Source organism: Bubalus bubalis, chromosome 2, assembly GCF_019923935.1.
Source record: "Bubalus bubalis isolate 160015118507 breed Murrah chromosome 2, NDDB_SH_1, whole genome shotgun sequence".
NCBI lineage: Eukaryota > Metazoa > Chordata > Mammalia > Artiodactyla > Bovidae > Bubalus > Bubalus bubalis.
The window spans coordinates 166023975-166044432 of record NC_059158.1 but is presented as its reverse complement, the minus strand read 5'-3'; the positions used below and the strand labels follow the sequence as shown (position 1 = coordinate 166044432).

Here is a 20458-nt window from a genome sequence, read left to right as displayed (position 1 = left end):
TAATTTCTATCAAAATAAATGCAAAAGAGTATTGTTGAAACCACAGCTACTAATAGCCTTATTTGGGGGATTAAAGGAGTTAGCTCTTAAAGTTTCATAAGAAGAGCATGGTAGGAATAGCAATCTTTTTAAGGATAATATAAGATGGATATGGAAATGAGTGTATATTGTACATTCTTGATTTTAAATCACAGAGTCTTTAGATAACACATAGAAATTGTGTTTGGGAAACATGGTTGAATAATCTTGCATCATATTCTTGGGGAAAATATACATATAAATTTGAAAAGAGAAAAAAAAAAACTTGTTTGGGGATATTATAAGTTATCTAGGTTTGATTTTCCCCCATAACATGTTCTTTTTAAAGTAGTTAGTCAAGAAGATGAAGTAATGCTAGAAGTAAACTAGTAGAAATATATGTAAATGTTGCTTTCTTAATATTCAGAGGACACAGAAAAAAGCTGAAATTCTTTTCAGATTATTTTTCTACATAACATTAAATCCTTGCTCAAGTAATTAATGCTTTTGAACTGTGGTGTTGGAGAAGACTCTTGAGAGTCCCTTGGACTGCAAGGAGATCAGTCCTGAATATTAATTGGATGGTGAAGCTGAAGCTGAAGCTCCAATACTTTGGCCACCTGATGCAAAGAACTGACTCATTGGAAAAGACCCTGATTCTGGGAAAGATTGAGGGCAGGAGGAGAAGGGGACAACAGAGGATGAGATGGCTGGATGGCATCACTGACTCAATGGACACGAGTTTGAAAAAGCTCTGGAAGTTGGTGATGGACGGGGAAGCTTGGTGTGCTGCAGTCCATGGGGTTGCAAAGAGTTGGACATGACTGAGTGACTGAACTGAACTGAATTGAGCCTCTTTTTATTTTAGTTTGTCTGTTATATGTAATTAAATAAGATTCTTTCTGCTGCTGCTGCTGCTAAGTCGCTTCAATTGTGTCCGACTCTGTGCAACCCCATAGATGGCAGCCCACCAGGATCCACTGTCCCTGGGATTCTCCAGGCAAGAACACTGGAGTGGGTTGCCATTTCCTTCTCCAATGCATGAAAGTGAAAACTGAAAGTGAAGACGCTCAGTCGTATCCGACTCTTAGCAACCCCATGGACTGCAGCCCACCAGGTTCCTCCGTCCATGGGATTTCCCAGGCAAGAGTACTGGAGTGGGCTGCCATTGCCTTCTCCAGATTCTTTCTAAGACCCAGCAAATTTTTTATTGAGCACCTACTGTGTGATTCATGGTCTAACAACAAGAGTAGAAAATCAATGATTTTATTCTCCAATTGTTCTTTTTGAAGCCAAGAAAAGTAAGATGTAAAAATTCTTCTCTGGAATTTTCCTGTGGCAACATCATTGCATTTCTCAGTTTCTCTCTTTCCCTCTCTTCCTTTCTCCCTCCGTCCCTCCATTCCTTCCTTCTTTCCATCCTTCCTTCCCTAACTCCCTTTCTATTTTGTTCCAGTTTCAGCCAATCTGACCGTTGGTGCAAAAATAATTGTGGTTTTGCATTGTTGTACCTTGCAGTTTGATACTGGAAGACATGCTTAAATAAATGTGGTTATTTTATATCATTTTAATGCACATTTCTTGCTTTTTTTTTGCTAATGACATATTACTTGTTGTTTATTTTATATTTATTTTAGACTGTAGAAATGATGGTAGACAAAAAGCAAATTCAAGTGGTTTTCTTATTTAGGTTCAAAATGGGTCTTAAAGCAGCAGACAGTTTGCAACATCAACAACACATTTGGCCCAGGAACTACTAATGAACACACAGTGCAGTGGTGGTTCAAGAAGTTCTGCCTAGGAGACAGGAGTCTTGAAGATGAGGAGGATATTGGCCGGCCATTGGAAGTTGACAATGACTAACTGAGAATTGGTCAATTGGTCAATTGGTAATTGATTGATTGCTCAATCAATCAGCAATGATTGAAGCTGATCCTCTTACAGCTACATGAAAAGTTGCTAAAGAGCTCAATGTTGACCATTCTGTGGTTTGAAGCAAGTTGGAAAGGCGAAAAAGATCGATAAATGGGTGCCTCATGAGCTGACTGCAAATCAAAAAAAGTGTTGTTTTGAAGCATCATCTTCTCTTATTCTATGCAATGACAAACCATTTCTCAACTGGATTGTGACTTGCAACGGAAAGTGGACTGTATATGACAAATGGCTCAGTGGCTGGACCAAGAAGATGCTCCAAAGCTCTTCCCAAAGCCAAATTAACAAGAAAAAAATGACTATGACCACTGTTTGGTGATCTTCTGCTGGTCTGATGCACTACAGCTTTCTGAATCCCAGTGAAACATGAACACCTGAGAAGTATGCTCAGCAAATCAGTGAGATTCACTGAAAACTGCAATGCTGGCAGCTGGCACTGGTCAACAGGATGGGCCCAATTCTTCTCCAAGACGACACCTGACCGCACATAGCACAACCAACACTTCAAGAGTTGAACGAATTGGGCCACAAAGTTTTGCTTCATCTGCCATATTCACCTGACCTCTCACCAGCTGACTTAGCACTTCTTTGAGCATCACGACTTTTTGCAGGCAAAACTGCGTCCACAGCAGGAAGCAGAAAATGCTTTCCAAGACTTTGTTGAATCCCAAAGCATGGATTTTTATGCTGTAGTAAATAAATTTATTTCTCATTGGCAAAAATGTGTTGATTGTAATGGTTCCTGCTTCGATCAGTAAAGATGTGTTTAGCCTAGTTATAATAGTTTATAATTCACAATCTCAAACTGCAGTTACTTTTGTACCAAGCTATAGTAGCCAGTCCCTCATAGGACCAGCCCTTGTGGCTCTATGATTGCAAGACACCTTCAGCAAAAAATCACCATGAAACCTTGAAAAAAAAAATTTTTGTTGCTCACAGGTCCCCAAAAGTGCACGGCAGCGTGTAGGGGCTAAGTTGCTATGGTTGTGTCTGACTCTACCCTATGGACTGTAGCCCACCAGACTCCTCTGTCCATGTCCATGGAATTCTCCAGGTAAGAATACTGGAGTGGGTTGTCGTGCCCTCCTCCAGGGGATCTTCTGACCTAAAATCGAATCCTCATCTTTTATGTCTCCTTCTTTGGCAGGTGGGTTCTTTACCCACTGAGCCACCTGGGAAGCCCTATGGTACCACATGCACAAGAAAGAAAAATCACCAGTTTAGGGTTGAGAGTGCAGCCTAGGGTTTTATGGGCTCACTCTTTATTGGCGAATTTAAAACATAGCAACTGCAAGAATTTGAAGCCCAGGGAGAGAAAAAACAAGTGGGTCTAAACAGTCAGTTATGAAATCAACCAAGATCTCTAAAACAAAGGAAATTGGAGGCAGTGGGAGTGTCTGGCTCTTCAGTCCTGTGGCCAGCAATACATTTATTCAAGATAGACATCTTTGAATTGGGTACCTCTGCCATCAATGCTTAAGTCAGTCACCTGTCCCCTTTTCTCAACTCTGGTCAACATCTTCACATACTTTCACATAAACATACATACGGATCATGTATGAACTCCTTAATCACAAAGTACCTCAGGAATAGAGGTACCTTTCTCATTTTTTGTGAATTAAATTTAAAAATCCTTAAACCTGGATATCATTCCTTATTTCTGATGTTACCAACACTCTTCATTACTGTGATACTAGTTATCTAAGTTATTTAGTAGCAGAATTTTTGAGCCAAAACCAATCTGAATGATTAATAAGGCCTCAGGGAATTCCAATATCCATTGTTCTGGGTTAGACTCATAAGTAAAAAAAAAAGGAAAAAAGGGAAAAGGGAAAAAAATTAGGAGGAGGATAAGGAGAGAGCAATATTTGCAATACTAGATTCTTTAGATGAGGCCATGATTATGCCTCAAATAAAACCCACTTATCTCCTGAGGGTCACCAGAGCCAGTCCATTGGAGTGAATCCAGAGTGCCCAGGGCTTTATGACCTTCAGAACCTAAAGAACTGTTGTGACATAAGCCAGGAGGGTCAGCATGCACAATGCAGGGGCAAGGGAGAAAGAGAAACAGAGCCTTTTTCTAAAATGTTCAGTTCTGAATGCTTAGTTCTACTATTTATGTCTTTGTAACAATATGTGTTTATTTATTTGACTGTGCGGGGTCTTGGTTGCAGCATGTGGGATCTAGTTCTCCAACCAGAGATTGAACCCAGGCTCCCTGCATTGGAAGTAGGAAGTTTTAACCACTGAACCACCAGGGAAGTTCCCAAAATGTGTTTTTGATTGCCAAAGCTCCACTCAAAAAGAACCCTCTCCCTTAATAAAGGGGTCCCTCATCTTCACTTGAATTATTAGGTTTTATTGTTCAACACTTGGGGAAGGGCATAGCAACCCACTCCAGTATTCTTGTCTGGAGAATCCCATGGGTTGAGGAGCCTGGTGGGCTACAGTTCATAAGGTCACAAAGAGTCGGACATGACTGAAGTGATGAGCACGCAGGCATTGTTTGACACTTCAAAATAGACACGCCAGCACCTGGAATAGTGCCTGCACAGAGTAGCTATTTAATAAGCATTAACTGAATGAATGAAAGACTGAGTGAATGTGTATACATGGTTAAAACACTATGTATTAATAGCACTGAAAAGAATGAAATACTTAGGAATAAATTTAACCAAGGAAGTAAAAGATATGTACACTGAACACTACTTCTACCATTAATTTTACTAGCTCACTCCACTTTAGCTTAGTATTCTAGCTCAGAACTCTGGAATCTATGTGAAGCCAGGCAACCCTCCACTTCCATCAGGTTGTACAGTGACCCCTTCTGTGGATTCATGTTAACACTTGGCAGGAACTTATCCGATCTTTCATAGAAGTCCCTCTCCAGATGGAGACCCACTGTGCTTTTCCATACCCCAAGGGACTATTGATCCTCTGCCTAGCTGGTTTTGATTCCTGTTCCTATTTCATGCCCTACAATTCAGATCTTTAACATACTAGTCTTCAAAACGGTTTGTCATATACCCTGGATTCTTACTTTCGAAATTGAAACATAGGTGTCTGAAGACCTTATTCTGGTGGATTCGATTTTGCTTTTCTGTGGATTATATTTGAGTGCAAGTGGGGCCTTTTAGACCTTTCTTTCCCTTCCTCAGTCCCAGATATAGGGGTTTCTGCTAATTTGAAGCCACTATAGACATATCTGACACAGGAGCTCAAAATCTCCCAGGGGCACAAAATGCAGGTCTGGCTCCACTTCTCTGACTCAATAGCTTCCACGGTCCTCTCTATTCTTAGAAGGACTTTTAAAATGAATAAAAAAGGAGAGAATGCTGAAGCCCAAGGAAACATACGTTTTACACCAACCCGGACGATGAGCTGGCCTCCTTAAATGTCAGCTACTCATGAGTCTCTTTAAGTCATCCATTGATTTCACATGGAAGTAGGTCAGGACTGCTTTTAACTAGCGGAGCCTCACGCTGCAGGTTTCATTTAGCTATGTGGAGGGAATATTAAAAGTTGATGTGAAAAGCAAACCTCTGCTTAATTAGCATCTAGATAAAGACTTTACTAGGGAAGCCACGCAAGTTAATATAAAATGAGAAAATCGACAATGAAGTCTTTCGACAGCTATTTTTGTGTCTGTAGCCTTTCATTTATGAGAAGTATAGGGATGGTCACCTCATGCTCTGCCTACTGATGCTAGTTAATCTGGTTTTTGGGGTTGGCATTATTCCTCTATCTGTAGTTGCACACATGTTTTTATACAAAATTTGTGTTTCTTATTGCTTTTTTTCTGATTTTTTTTCCCAAATGCTAACCTTCAAATCCGTTTGCATGTTGACCAATCACTTTAGAAGGAAAAGAGATTCTTTTTGAATCTGCTTAGAAACAACACTTCACATATCACCCTGCGAACAGTCCTCCATCAACATACTAAATATTTTTTTTTTTTGTATTAAACACTTTGAGTCTTTGGCTTCTATTCATTCATTGTTTAATATTAATACTTATACTTTTTTTGGAAGCAAGATTTTTATTTTAAATTCATAAGCAGGAAAAGAAAAATATTCATTACATTTGAAAAACACATCCACTATCCAGTTATACTGAATTTTTTTCCTCTGTGAAAAAATCATCTTTCACAATCATGTTGCCATGTTTCTCTGCCCTTTTTTCAATGAGGAAGAGCTCTTTGTTCTCAGCACTGTTCTTTCTCGGGTCAGGGTAACTGCTCTCTCAGGTGTGATGTCTCTCCACCCTCCAGCCTTAGATATCATCTGGCAACCCTGAAACAACTTGCCTCCAGAGGGAACATTCTGCCGACTGCTATGTGCTCCTTTACATCAGGTGTGGGATCCACTTAAGATGTCAGATCCTTTACCCAAACCGAACTGAAGAGAGTTGTGGGAACAGAGTGGACTGCCTAAAAATTTAATTCGTTTTGACCTTGCTGCATTTTTTTTTGTATAAAATATTTATTTTCCCCAGATATTTAAAAATCAAACAATCACCCCTTAGACCTCTGCAGCTATTTATATTTTATGAAGTCTTTTCTAGAACACATTTTTTCTTTCATTTTACACAATGATCCTCTGAGATGAATATGAAAAAGCTGATACTGGGAGGATTTGACTTGCCCTGAAAGAACAACTGTTCAGTGATAAATTCATCTTTTGACCCCATGATATCTGATTCCTGTTTCTTTTCCATTTATATATATTAAGTGATCCCCCTCCCATCTACCTTGCATTATACCAAGATGGCTTTTTAAGCTGGTCAAACAAAAGGATTTTTAAGAACAAACGAAAGTATAGAAATGAAGATTCATTCTAAAACTCCTTATCATCTTCTGGAAATTAGATAATAAATGCGCTTCACTTCCCTGGTGGTTCAGACGGTAAAGAATCTACCTGCAGTGCAGGAAACCCAGGTTTCATCCCTGGGTCGGGAAGATCCCCTGCAGAAGGGAGTGGCAACCCACTACAGTATTCTTGCTTGGAGAATCCAATGGACAGAGGAGCCTGGCAGGCTATTGCACATGGGGTTGCAAAGACTCGGACACAATTGACGCAACTTAGCACACAGCACACACATAGTCTTTCCGCTCAAAAATGAATCATTCAATTGTAGAGACTGGACACACATTCATTCAATTTAGCCAGTCATTTGATCATTCAAGGAATACATATTGACAAAAATGTCCTCTGTGCCAGAAAATGTGCTAATTGTTCAGGTGCTGGGAAAAAAAAAAAAAAAAAAAAAGACTTACCACTATGTCCTGACCGTTTAGTTGAAAAGGCAAAAAGGAAGCTGAATGGATAGAGTTCAAAATTAATTGTTAATACAGACATCATATTGCATGAGAACCAAGAATGCCCTCAGATGGAGGAATTAAGAATATCAAATGTTCTGTGATGTTTTCTCGTCCAAAAGAGGAAAGGTCCAGAGGCCAGTGAGGAAGCCCTTAGTGACTCTGGAGTGAGTAGAAGAGGAAGCCAGCTTGTAGGAAATGAAAGATGGGATGGGAGATAGGAAATGAAGGCAGCAAGTAAACATTCACTTGAATGTCTTGGCCATGAAAAGGAAATGAGTATCATGGCTGGGTGTAGAATCTAGCTGCTTTTTCTGAAACACAGATGGACAATTTTATTATCATTTATATTCACTGATCACAAACAAAGCATGGTCTAGAAGTCAAAGTGAGTTTTGCAGGCTTCGAGTGAGATTAGCAATCAATCAAAGAAGGATGACTCTCAGGCAATCTGTTTTAATTTCTTAGATTTAAAAGTTCTTTTGCACAAAAGCTTGGTCAAGTTTCTTTGACAAAAGCCTTTCATCGTTTTGACAGAGTTCTCTTGTCCTTAATCATAAGTAGTTAATAACTTATCAATCAAAAAATTAAAGAGGTAACTTTGAGATTCAAAATCTGATAATGTAAAGAGAATAATGCTTTGTTTCAGCTCTGATCCTTCTGTTGGGGGGTCCTAACATCTAAAACTTTTCCCAGTTTCCAAGTTCCTAGAAATATTGATTTCTTATTTGTGTCACGGGAACAGAGACCACTTTAGAATTACCCACCCATAGCGACATGGGTCGGAGAAGGCAATGGCACCCCTCTCCAGTACTCTTGCCTGGACAATCCCATGGACAGAGGAGCCTGGTGGGCTGCAGTCTGTGGGGTCGCTAAGAATCGGACACGACTGAGCAACTTCACTTTCACTTTTCACTTTCCTGCATTGGAGAAGGCAATGGCAACCCACTCCAGTGTTCTTGCCTGGAGAATCCCAGGGATGGGGGAGCCTGGTGGGCTGCCATCTATGGGGTCACACAGAGTCAGACACGATTGAAGTGACTTAGCAGCAGCAGCAGTGACATGGGTGGATCTAGGATTGGACAATACACGGATACCGCCAATCTTTACTTTATGATTCTATAGTTTTACTATCCTTTTTCTTTCTCAATTTAATTATATCAGTTCCATCTGTAACAAGGGCACAGATGCAAAACATTTAAAAAAATGATATATTTTTGAATGTAACTGAAATTTGACCAGAAGAAAATCTGGGGAAAGTATTCTTTCTACCTTCAATTGTTACAAGACTATTCCAGACTTCTGTATTTGAATTTTTTCCTTTCAGTTCATATGTTCGGGGTGTATCTGGCTAGACAGGATATTCTGCTTCCAAATCCATGTTACTAATCCTCCCTCCTCCCCTCTTAGATTCTTTATAGCATTTTTACTCCTTTCATTTGGGAATAGCAATAGCCCAGATTCTTCAGTTGATTGGTTATTCTACCAGGAGTGGAACATTTAATTAACCCAGCTCCCATCAACTAACAACAATAATGAGTTTGCTTCAGCCGAGAAACACCATGCACCACTACAGACACTTCATTAAATTCAGAATTGCCATCCATTTATTGAATTCTGAAAATTGATCTTTCTGAAAATTAAAAAAAAAAAAGCTTTTCAAATATTTTATAATTTAAACAAATTCTTACCTGGAAACACATTCATTTAAGACCAGTGGTCCCATAATAATAACTCCCTTGGTTTATGCAGTGCTTTTTCACCAAGGAGGTAAAATGACTTAGCTGAATGTGTTCTTATTCTCTTTACTATTTGAGTTCAATAATGCATAATGTTAAGCAGATTCAAATTCCTTCTTTAAGATGTTAGTCTCTGTTATTTCTTCATGAAAAATGCATCTCTCTATCTCCAAATGTTGAGACGTGATCAATTTTTTTTCAGCTATCCATTTGTACAGGAACTGGTGATGATCTGACATCTACAAAATGACCCACATTTAAATGCTTTATGGCTATAATCTTTATATCTTTCCCCTAATAAATCTGCCTAGAATGAAATGGGCATTCTTTTAAATAGGATATTTAAGTGCAGAAGCAATGAATTTAGCATTTAGTATAGTTCCTTTTTGGCTGAATGACTATATTGATTTCAGTGTAGAATTTTCTAAGTCATAGGATCTGATTTTTTCTCTTTTTTTTACTTAATGGTCAAACATTTCTCTTATGGCTTTTGTTTCTTCAATAGCTCTCTCACGTCACTATGCCTATTATTTCAACAAGTTCAATAAATACTTATCCTGTATCAACTTTGGGAAAGATTGCATTGAGCCAAGTGCTACATGAAACAAAATGATGAAAAGGTATGGCCCTTGATCTCCCTAGCCATATGTCTTAACGGGGAATAAAACAGAAAAAAAAGCAACTTTACAATAGGTCAGAATAAGACACATACCATCACAGATGTATATAATGCTCCAAGAATTGAAAGAGAGATTATTTCTAGACAATAGCATAAGAAAAAGTCAATCAAGATGCAAGCCATGATCCAAGCATTGCTGCTGCTGCTGCTAAGTCACTTCAGTCGTGTCCGACTCTGTGCCATTAGACTTTGTTTTATGGAGTTACTGGAGGAATCCTTTCCGCAAGATAAAACAGCATCAGAAAGAAAGCTTCAGAGGCAGGAAGTGGTCATTTGTTTGGGGATCTACAGCTCATTCAATAATCCACAGATGTATCAAACAGCAGAGCCCAAAGAGATTCACAGTTTGAGCACTTAATAGTCTCATCTGAAAAGTGAGAAAACTAAGGCATTAAGAGATGAACTGATTGATCCAAAGTTGTCAAAGCGTCTTAAATGGTTCAGCCAAGAAGAAAACCATCTCTTACGATGTCCAGGCCCTGCCAAGCCTTCTAGATCATATGAAAATGTAGAACACATGTGAGGAACTATGTGACTGATAAGAAACCCTTTATTTATTGTTGATGTTGTTTAGTTGCTAAGTCATGTCTGACTCTTTGTGACCCCATGGGCTGCAGCATGGGCTACAGCTCCTCTGTCCATTATCTCCTGGAGTTTGCCTGAATTCACGTCCATTGAGTTGGTGATGCTATCGAACCATTTGTTGCCTACTTCTCCTTTTGCCCTCAGTCTTTCCCAATATCAGGGTCTTTTCCAAGCTCTTCACATCAGGTGGCCAAACTATTGGTGCTTCAGCAACAGTCCTTCCAAAGAATATTCACTCTACTTTTACCTACCATTTAATTTCTCGTAGATGTCAAACTGTTGAAAACACATGATATCAAATACAAATCAGAAACTGAATTTTCTGTTTGAGATAATTCAACAGAAGAAAAGGAAATCAGTCTTAGTATACTGAATACAAACTAAGGAAATCCTGGCTTAAAAAAAAAATTGACTAGATTAGCTTTATGTCTGAATTGAAAATGTTTCTGCATTTTTTAAGCCTAAAGCAGGGAGGGTTCTTCTTAATGGAGAGAACTGCTGATTAAATTGCTGACAAGAAATTGCACTTAAAGATTCAGCAGCCAGAGAACATAAACACGGGGAATAAACATGTCTGCCTGCATCAATCAAAGACAGCTGCAGTCTACTCCCAGAAAGGTGAGCAATTATTTATGAAATTATGTCTTCTTCAGTGATTCTATGTTGCAATCCTAAGAGAAACTGAATGAGGAAAACAGGTAGTGTCATGGTCCCAGTAGCCAAGGAGTCACATGCATTTTCAAAATCAAGGGATTTTACTTATATATTATTTAACTTCATCATCTTGAAAATATTGTTTAACTTTAAAAAAAATAATAATTAAATAGGCCAGTGTGTTCTTAAAGAACTGCATGTGTGTGTGTGTGTGTGTGTGTGTGTGTGTTTAAAGATTGGTGTCTGATTCTGCCAAGTACACATTAACATAAATCTGAAGAGAAAAGAAATCAAGCCAAGAAGCATTTTACAAGGGCCTCTTTAGGAGATTTTGTTTGTTTGTTTCACTAGATCATTTTCTAGGTGAGTGATGCTAAGGCTCTCATTGCCTTTGGGCATTGGCTGATTTTTTTTTTTTTTAGTCCATGGAGTGTTTTTTTTCCTCTTGGGGCAGCCCTGAGCCACCAAGATACTGCTTAGTTATGGACAAGATGCAAGGAAGTGTGGGCAAAAGCCCTATATTCCTGGAAAATGAATCATCTAGTTGGTAGCTCAGTACTATAAACCTCCCAGCCCAAATAAACATGTCCAAGCATCCCTAAGTTATGCTTAAAGGCATTGAGATGAGTGCTCATGGTCTCTCTGCCAGGCCATTTAGGTGACTGTGAGGCCCACTGGGCAGACCACAGTCCTTCAGTGACAGCTCAGAGGCCTGGGGTCCAGAAAATCCCTTCAGAGTGACTGCTGCTGCTGCTAAGTCGCTTCAGTCGTGTCCGACTCTGTGTGACCCCAGAGATAGCAGCCCACCAGGCTCCCCCATCCCTGGGATTCTCCAGGCAAGAATACTGGAGTGGGTTGCCATTTCCTTCTCCAATGCATGAAAGTGAAAAGTGAAAATGAAGTCGCTCAGTCGTGTCTGACTCTTAGCGACTCCATGGACTGCAGCCTACCAGGCTCCTCCGTCCATGGGATTCTCCAGGCAAGAATACTGGAGTGGGTGCCATTACCTTCTTCATCAGAGTGACTAGGATAATCCAAAGTGAATTTTGGAGGGTCCTGAAAAGGTTTTCCTCTCCCTTCCTAAGCTGATGACAAATATGAAGTGGTCCATGTCATTTAGGTATAGATCCAGCTTTATCTTATCCAGCAGATAACTCTGGGAGCAACAGCAGTATGAGACATTAGAGTTTTTGATGGTACTGGTGTATTTTAAGGAAATTGGATGGGAAAGTAATCGGGGAGACTGACAAGTATAGATAAAGTATCATTAAGACCCAAAACCCTGAAGCCAAATAATCTGGATTCAAGCCTTAGATTTACTCCGTATGTGACTCTGGGTAAGCTATGCCTCAGCTTCTCCTATCTTTAAAATGGCAGTGTTAATATTACCTACCTCCTAGTACTGCAGTGAAGGTGGAATACAAGTAAAATGCTTCGGACTCTGTATGGCACAGAGGCAATGGCAGAAAAGCAAGTCCATCCTACTCTTGTTTCGGAAGCATTCTGAAGGAAAAGATTAGGGCTGCATTCTTTCCCTGAGTCCTCAACACTACTTCTCGGATGAATTCCATCATACTTAGTTCATGTTGAAATCATTTCTGAGGCAAACCTGTTTGAGGCAGAAACATTTCCCAAGAAGCTCATCACCTCATTTCCCCATTAATATTGTTAGCTCTAACTACTGAGATGCTTGGCTCAGTTATGACAGTTAGACCTCCTCCTTGCTTTCCTCATCCCCTCCAGTGTCCCAGAAGGAAGACCCCCATTCTCTTGTTCTGCTCTACTACATTGGCTAGATTGTGGCCTGGGGAACCTCCCTAGATAGCACACCCTCGTTGTGTATCATGGCTCCATCTGTGGGTACCATTCTGCTCTGTCTAGCTCTCCCCCTTGAATGGTCTAGACCCATCTAAACAGATCTCTGGGGTGAAGACTGCTGTTGGCCTGAGTCTCAAATTCTCCTGACTGTATAACCAACAGAAACAACTCCTTCCTGAAGCAGTTCTTAACAGTGGTTCTCAAATTTAAGAGTCAAGAAATTCAGAGGAAGGAAATGACACATACAGATGAACTTATTTGCAAAGCAGAAATAGAGATACAGATGTAGAGAACAAGCTTACAGATACCAGGAAGGGGAAGAAAGGGATGGGGTAAACTGAGAGATTGGGATTGACATATATACACTACGATAAAATAGATATCTAATGAAAACATGCCGTATAGCACAGGGAACTCTACTCAATGCTCTCTGGTGACTTAAATGCAAAGGAAATCTTAAAAACAGGGAATGTATGTATACATACAGCTTATTCACTTTGCTGTACACAGAAATTAACACAACATTGTAAAGCAACTATACTGCAATAAAAATTAAAAAAAAAAAAGGAGAAGAAGAAATGACACATACCTGGCATGCAAGAAGGTTTTAAGAACAAGAATGGATGTTTTTCACACATCGTCCACTACCTGATACGCTGTTAAACTCTCAAGGACTCCAGAAGAAACTGGAGGTAGTGAAATTGTTTTCCCTGCTGGTTCAATCAAATGACCCTGACTGTCTTTTTTGGCAAGCTGTCAACTAATCAGTAACTGACTTAAGGAAAGAAAAACAATATTTACTCATTTCATGTTATCTCAATTTTACTCCTCCCTCCCTCCTTTCCTTTTCCCTGCCTGTGTTTATTAGAAAGCAAACTCAAAGTATTGATGTATTACAGGTTTCTCTTGGACACAGTAAATAGTGTTGATAATATTTAGCCATATACCCCTGAGTTATTGTTGGATATTAGCCATAAATATTCCCAGAGAAGGGAATCGCAACCCATTCCAGTATTCTCGTCTGGAGAGAGAGACAAGGGCTCTCTTGGGCTGTCCATGGGCTCCTCCTCCCATGGATAGAGGAGCCTGGAGGGCTAGAGTCTATGAGGTTGCAAATAGTTAGACATGACTGAAGCGACTTAGCACACATGTACAGCCATAAACATTACTGAGGATTACCAAAAAGTCAAGATCACAGGCCCAAGCTCCAAAATTTTTCATTGAACAGGTCTATTTATGATAAAGCCCAGGAATCTGTGTTTTTAGTAACAGGCAGGTGAAAATAATGCACGAGGTCCTTTGCCCACTGTACTTTGAACGACCTAAGGATATTCCTGGGAGCATGTCTCCACAGTCCTGGCCTGAGGACATCATCATAACCCAGAGGAGGGCTCAATTTTCCTTCTGAGCTACTGGAAGGAGTCCTGCTAAGACAGAAACCAGTTTGAGGCCACAGTGTGGGACTCTGAGCAGGAGGGCAATCAATAAACAGCAGGAAAAGAACCTGACAAGGATTGTAAAGTTTAGATTAAGAAGTTTAGCAGAACCTATAGGCTCTGATCTTGCCAGATCTTCTGGAATTCTCCTTGTTATATCCTCAGATATCACTTCAACTGTTCTGCATGAATGCTCAGTCGCTTCAGCTGGGTCCAACTCTTTGCAACCCCATGGACTGTAGCCCACCAGGCTCCTCTGTCCATGGGATTCTCCAGGCAAGAATACAGACTGGGTTGCTATGCCCTCCTCCAGGGGGTTCTTCCTGATCCAGGGATTGAACCCACTTCCCTCATGTTTCCTGTATTGGCCAGTGGGTCCTTTACCACTCCTTTGGAGGATTGGAGCCTTTGGAGGATTCGTATGTTCAAGAGGTTCCAGGTTTCACCCTTCAACACTGGCCAGGTGGCTTCTAGTCACCATGCAAATGGAAGTTCTGCTCATAGTCAGCATGCTGGGCAGTGGGCAGTAACAGGCTGAAGGCTCACCCATTCCCCACAGTAAATGCAAGATTCAGGCTCCTGGGTTCTCTTCCCCACCCTTCCCCTCAGCTTTTCTGTCCAACCCACTCTTTGTCAGTCTCTACTTTCACAGGAATTAACAGGAGAGAAAAATAAAGTCCTTAGCTAGTGTGCTTGCCAGATTTTACTAGGAAAAAATATTTCCAATGGGCTAAACAAAATGTGTAAGTTAACATTAGTTTCATGTTTCCCAGGACAGCTGAGTTCTCAGAAATGGTCACCCCTGACCATCTCAGACATGAATCTGAGAACTTCATCCAAGACTAAGCAAATGGATTCATGTGGCCTTTGAAAGTGAAAGTCACAAAGTCCCTACACTGCAGGTCAAGCACTTAAGTTCGATGAGAGGCTCCACAGAAAAGTTTGGATATCTGGTTTCTTGGTCCAAAACTGATTAATGATATGATAATACAATGAGGAAAAGCACAAAAGGAAAAGAGGGAAGAAGGGGAGGGGAGGAGAGGCCAGATCCATCAATAAAACTACCTGCAAGACAGAGCAGGCAGGAAAACCACAAGAGCCAGACAGAAGAATTTAAGTGAATTTAAATAGTAGAGCTATAGAGGACTAGTGAGCTCTACAACCTCAAACAGTCCCACTGGAGGAGACCTCAGTATCACAGTTAATCTATCAGTACTCTCACTGCTACTACAAGTGACGGGACAATGAGGGCCACCCCTGTGTGAGGCCTCCCTTGTTCAGGCCATCTTGCTGGACACGTCTCAAGTGTTAGCACACGGTACCCACGCAGTGCTGATCACAACAGTGACCCTGAGTCAAACACCCTGATATTCATATACCCTTCCTTTTTCTTTAAAATGGGGTACTATACACATACAACCTTCCAAAATCATTGTTTTTCTAATTTAAAATTATGTTTTAATTAAATAAGTAAGAGTCAATTGGATCAGTTGCTTTGCCTGCAATGCCTAATATTTTAGGAATCACTTGACCTCAAGCTACTTAAACAATGAAAAAGGCATGCGTATGGGAGGTGGAGGGCATGGGGTTATTTTGCTTGTTTGATGGTTTAGGGTTGTTGTTGTTTAAGAAAGTGAGTGGAAAGGCAAAAGTTACATCTGATTCCCAACTGTCTGTCATCAGACCCAAAGGACATATGTATATCTACAATTGTAAATATGTAACATAGCATCCAAAAGTCTTAAAAGGGAGTCTTATTAAAGGGATGGGAAAATAAATATATATATATATATGAATTGATTGATATTGGATTGATTACCTGGTTCGACTCCTGGCTCGGGAAGATCCACTGAAGAAGGGTAGGCTACCCACTCCAATATTCTTGGGCTTCCCTTATGGCTCAGCTGGTAAAGAATCCACTTGCAATGCTGGAGACCTGGGTGTGATCCTTGGGTTGGGAAGATCACCTGGAGAAGGGAAAGGCTACCCACTCCAGTATTCTGGCCTGAATTCCATGGACTGTACAGTCCATAGGGTCACAAAGGGTTGGACACGACTGAGTGACTTTCACTTTCATAGGCTTCCCCGGTGGTGGCAGTGGTAAAGAACCCGCTTGCGAATGCAGGAGACATGAGAGACATGGGTTCAATCCCTGTGTCAGGAAGATTCCCTGGAGGAGGCCATTGCAACCCAGTCCAGTATTCTTGCCTAGAGAATCCTATGGACAGAGGAGCCTGGTGGGCTAAGGTCTGTAAGGTCACAAAGAGTTGAACACGACTGAAGCAACTTAGCACTCATGCAACAGTACCAGAAGAATGAGCTTACATCTTTATTTTTCTTTGATCGTTGGTTGACCCTACTGTGTTTCGGTGTTTCTCCTCTGGTTTTCTGTGTACCTTGTATGTGCTTCATTGGTTGGCACTTATATTTGTTTATGTGACCACTTGACTTGCTGTGTGCATTTTTTGTGTATGCTTCTTGGTGCCTCAGTATTTTTAATTTATTGCTTCTCTTTGCTGTTTCATGTTTCTATTTTTTTCTTTAAAGTTTCTCTTTCCACTTTTCCACTTTTAACTTTTCTGTTGCATTTTGTCCCTCAAGTATACCATAAATTTAATTATATCCTTCATTATGCCTCATACATTTTCATAGGAACATACATTCATGCATTTATATTAAATATAGGCTGAACTTTATTTTTAAAAGATTTATTTGAGAGGATAAAAGAGTTTTCTTTTTTTCTCACTTGATTCTGGCTAATAGTTTCTATGATTCAGGGCTTTTGATTTATTAAAACAAAATGGCCTATTCACGACCTAAGTGTTCTAGATTCCAATCAAAGAATATATAGAAAAAGAATGTGTAAAAGGAAGATAAAAATGATAAGTAGAAAATTCACCACAAAGCATATTTGTATTGGGTTGACCAAAGGTTTATTCAAATTTTTTGGCCAATGCAATACTTCACCTACTTCTCATATAGACAAAGAAATGTGGAATAATAAAATACAAGTTAATCACTTCTAACATGTTTGCTATCTTCTTTATCAGTATACAGGTGATATATAGTGGCTTAGATGGTAAAGAATCCATCTGCAATGTGGGAGACCTGAGTTAAATCCCTGGGTTGTGAAGATCCCCTGCAGAAGGGCATGAAAATCCACTCCAGTATTCTTGCCTGAAGAATCCCCAGAGACAGAGGAGCCTGGCAGTCTGCAGTCCATGGGGTCACAAAGAGTTGGACACAACTGAGCGACTAAGCATATAGCACTGCACAGATTTTAAAAATACTAATAAGAACCAGTTTACATAAATTTATCATTACTATGCTCATGCATAGTTAAATAACAAAATAATGCCAGATCAACTAGGAAAAGCATGCTTCTGAGTTTAAAAAAAAATGCTTCCTAAAAAAACATGCTTCAATTAATGTGAAGGCTGTACTTAGAAAACTGTGAAGCAAAATGAAATTGATTCATAGTCTAACACTACTGTATTATTTTAACTCTTTCCTATTTCCCAAACCCCATCAATAATTATAAGCCTCTAAGACATGAAATTATTAAATTAGGTGTATCTTTTAGAGATTATTAAAAATAAGAGTTGAAGGGATACATTTTATTTGACATAGCTTTTTAAAGCCAAAAGATTATATTTGCTTTGAATTGAATATCAGAATATTAGCAAAATGAACATTTCTAGTGAAGGCAATGGCACCCCACTCTAGTACTCTTGCCTGGAAAATCCCATGGATGGAGGAGCCTGGTGGGCTGCAGTCCATGGGGTCGCAAAGAGTCAGACACGACTGAGCGACTTCACTTTCGCTTTTCACTTTCCTGCATTGGAGAAGGCAATGGCAACCCACTCCAGTGTTCTTGCCTGGAGAATCCCAGGGATGGGGGAGCCTGGTGGGCTGCCGTCTCTGGGGTCGCACAGAGTCGGACACGACTGAAGCGACTTAGCAGCAGCAGCAGCAGTGAAACTTAGTGGGGTATGGAGCACAGAGATACAAGTCTTACTTTTATTTCTGAAATGCAAAAAAAAAAAAAAAAAAAAGAATGTGACTCAGGGGTCATGAATGGTATACTACTTCATATCACTTATCCTCTCCCCATGTTATGGGCAAGTGTTTACAAATCCTATCTGTCAAGAGGGAAGCGGATAGTTGTATCACTGAGGGCAGCAGTAACTGTAGGTAAACTCTCAGCTATCAACACTTTTGGATCTATATTTTGAATCACAGGATGATTCTAAGAGCCCCTGTGATTGTGTTAAAATCAGACAGTGTTTTTCTATTTTCTTCCTGAGTCAAAAAAAAAATGGCTTTGGATTACTCGTTAGAAATTCTATGTGCATTTTTCCTCCCTTCCATATGATAAAGTAAAATATTGAAATTGATATAACTCAGGGCATGACCTTTCTCTGAAGAGCTGATGCACAGTTAATAACATATGGAAAGGAATTTAATCCTCAGATCTCTAAAAAGCTATAAAGAGCCTAGATCACTTTTCCACGTACAAGCTTGGTTTTAGACGCATACAAAGCTCGTTTTGGAGTTGAATAGGAAAGTCTGTGACATATAGCACATAGTCTGATTCTAACAGATGGATTTTTCTTGAAATAACTTCATTAGTTAATCACTTTTTTTACATATACTTTTTCTAGCTAATTGGTATAACTGCCAGCTGGAGCTGTTAAGAAATGTCCAAAGAAATTGGTAGGTAGGGGGAACACCGGCTCATTTCACCAATTCTAGGATTAAACTTCTACTAATTTCATACTAACCAATATGTATTTTGAGAGTAAAGTCTTCTCCATAATTTTTTTCCACCTTTTTCCAAAAAGCTTACTAGATGTATGTTTAAACCAACTCAATCATTCAGAGTTGAAGACATGACAAAAAGACAAGATACCAGAAAATGAGCCTCACAGGTCAGCAGGTGTCCAGAATGCTCCTGGGAAGAACAGAGAAATAGCTCCAGAAAGAATGAAGAGGCTGGGCCAAAGCGGAAACAACGCTGAGTTGTGAATATGTCTGGTAGTAAGAAGTTAATGTTTTCATCAATCTTTCTGATTAAAGAGGAAAAAGATAAGTTGCTTATAACCACTAATGAATATTAATTATCTATGGAATTTCATCACCATCTTCATCAGACATGCTGAAGAGTTCTTTTCCTTTAAAGAAGTTTCTCAGTGTAACTGCATGAATGCCTGTGTGCTCAGTCACTTGTAGCCTGCCAGACTCCTCTATCCAAGGAATCTTCCAGGTGAGAACAGTGGAGCGGGTTGCCATTTCCTACTCCAGGGGATCTTCCCGACCCAGAGACGGAAACTTTGTCTCTTGCGTCTCGTCTCCTGCTTTGGCTGGTGGATTCTTTAGGAATCCTATGGCATCATTGGAGATGTAAATGATTACGTTTCAGCTTAAGTGCCCTAAGACATTTTTAAATAAAGGAAAACAGTGTAATTTAATGAAATGAACATTGAGAAAACTGGGATCTGTTTTGACTTTACAAAATCTTTACGTAGTGATTTGGATCTCACAAAAGCGTTAGTCCTTCAGATAGAGACAATCCCTAGTCTTTGAAATTCAGTGGTAAATATCATGTTCCCCACCTACTTATCATTAACAATCTTTCTGTAATTTATGTGTTGATAGATCTAGGAAAAGTACCATAGGAATAAGATGCTAATTACCAAGGGCTTTAAAAGGGAAACAGCAAGCCTAGTCTAGTTTAGCAGGAAGGTAAGGATGTAGCAACATGGAGTATGCGGAGAGAATAATTTGTTGTTTTTTAAAAAAGTAATAATTCTATTCAAATTGCTCTCTTTCCAGTAAAGGCTTTCTAATACAGATTTGCTCGAGCAGTTTTTAATATAAGGCAATTTTAACACTTACCAATTCCATGTTTGAATGTATCATTTCCTGCCAAATCAAGACGTACCTAAAAATTTTTATACTAATATGTTTTCTTTGTTAGACTTCCAGGGGTCACTTAAATTGAGATCTTACACTTCATTTTAAATTTAAAACCGATTCCTCTTTTTAATATATTATATTGTGCAGACCGTCACTTTCAGTTCTTTCAGAACACACTAGTCCCTTTTTTGTTTGGGCAGCTTAAAAAAAAATGACACAAATTTACTACTTCGAAATTCTAGAAGACAGAAGTCTGAAACGCGTTTCACATGACTGAAATCAAGCCTGTAGGCTGGGCTCCCATTCTTTCTGAAGGTCTAGGAGAGAATGGGTTCCCTGGACTCTTCAATGTTCTAGAAGT

At 39.7% G+C, this 20458-nt stretch overlaps 1 protein-coding gene across 1 annotated transcript in view; it reads right to left on the bottom strand.

The window, feature by feature from the left end:
- Window positions 1–20458, bottom strand: part of NYAP2 (neuronal tyrosine-phosphorylated phosphoinositide-3-kinase adaptor 2) — a 126483-nt gene that overhangs the window by 46341 nt on the left and 59684 nt on the right. The window lies entirely within an intron of this gene.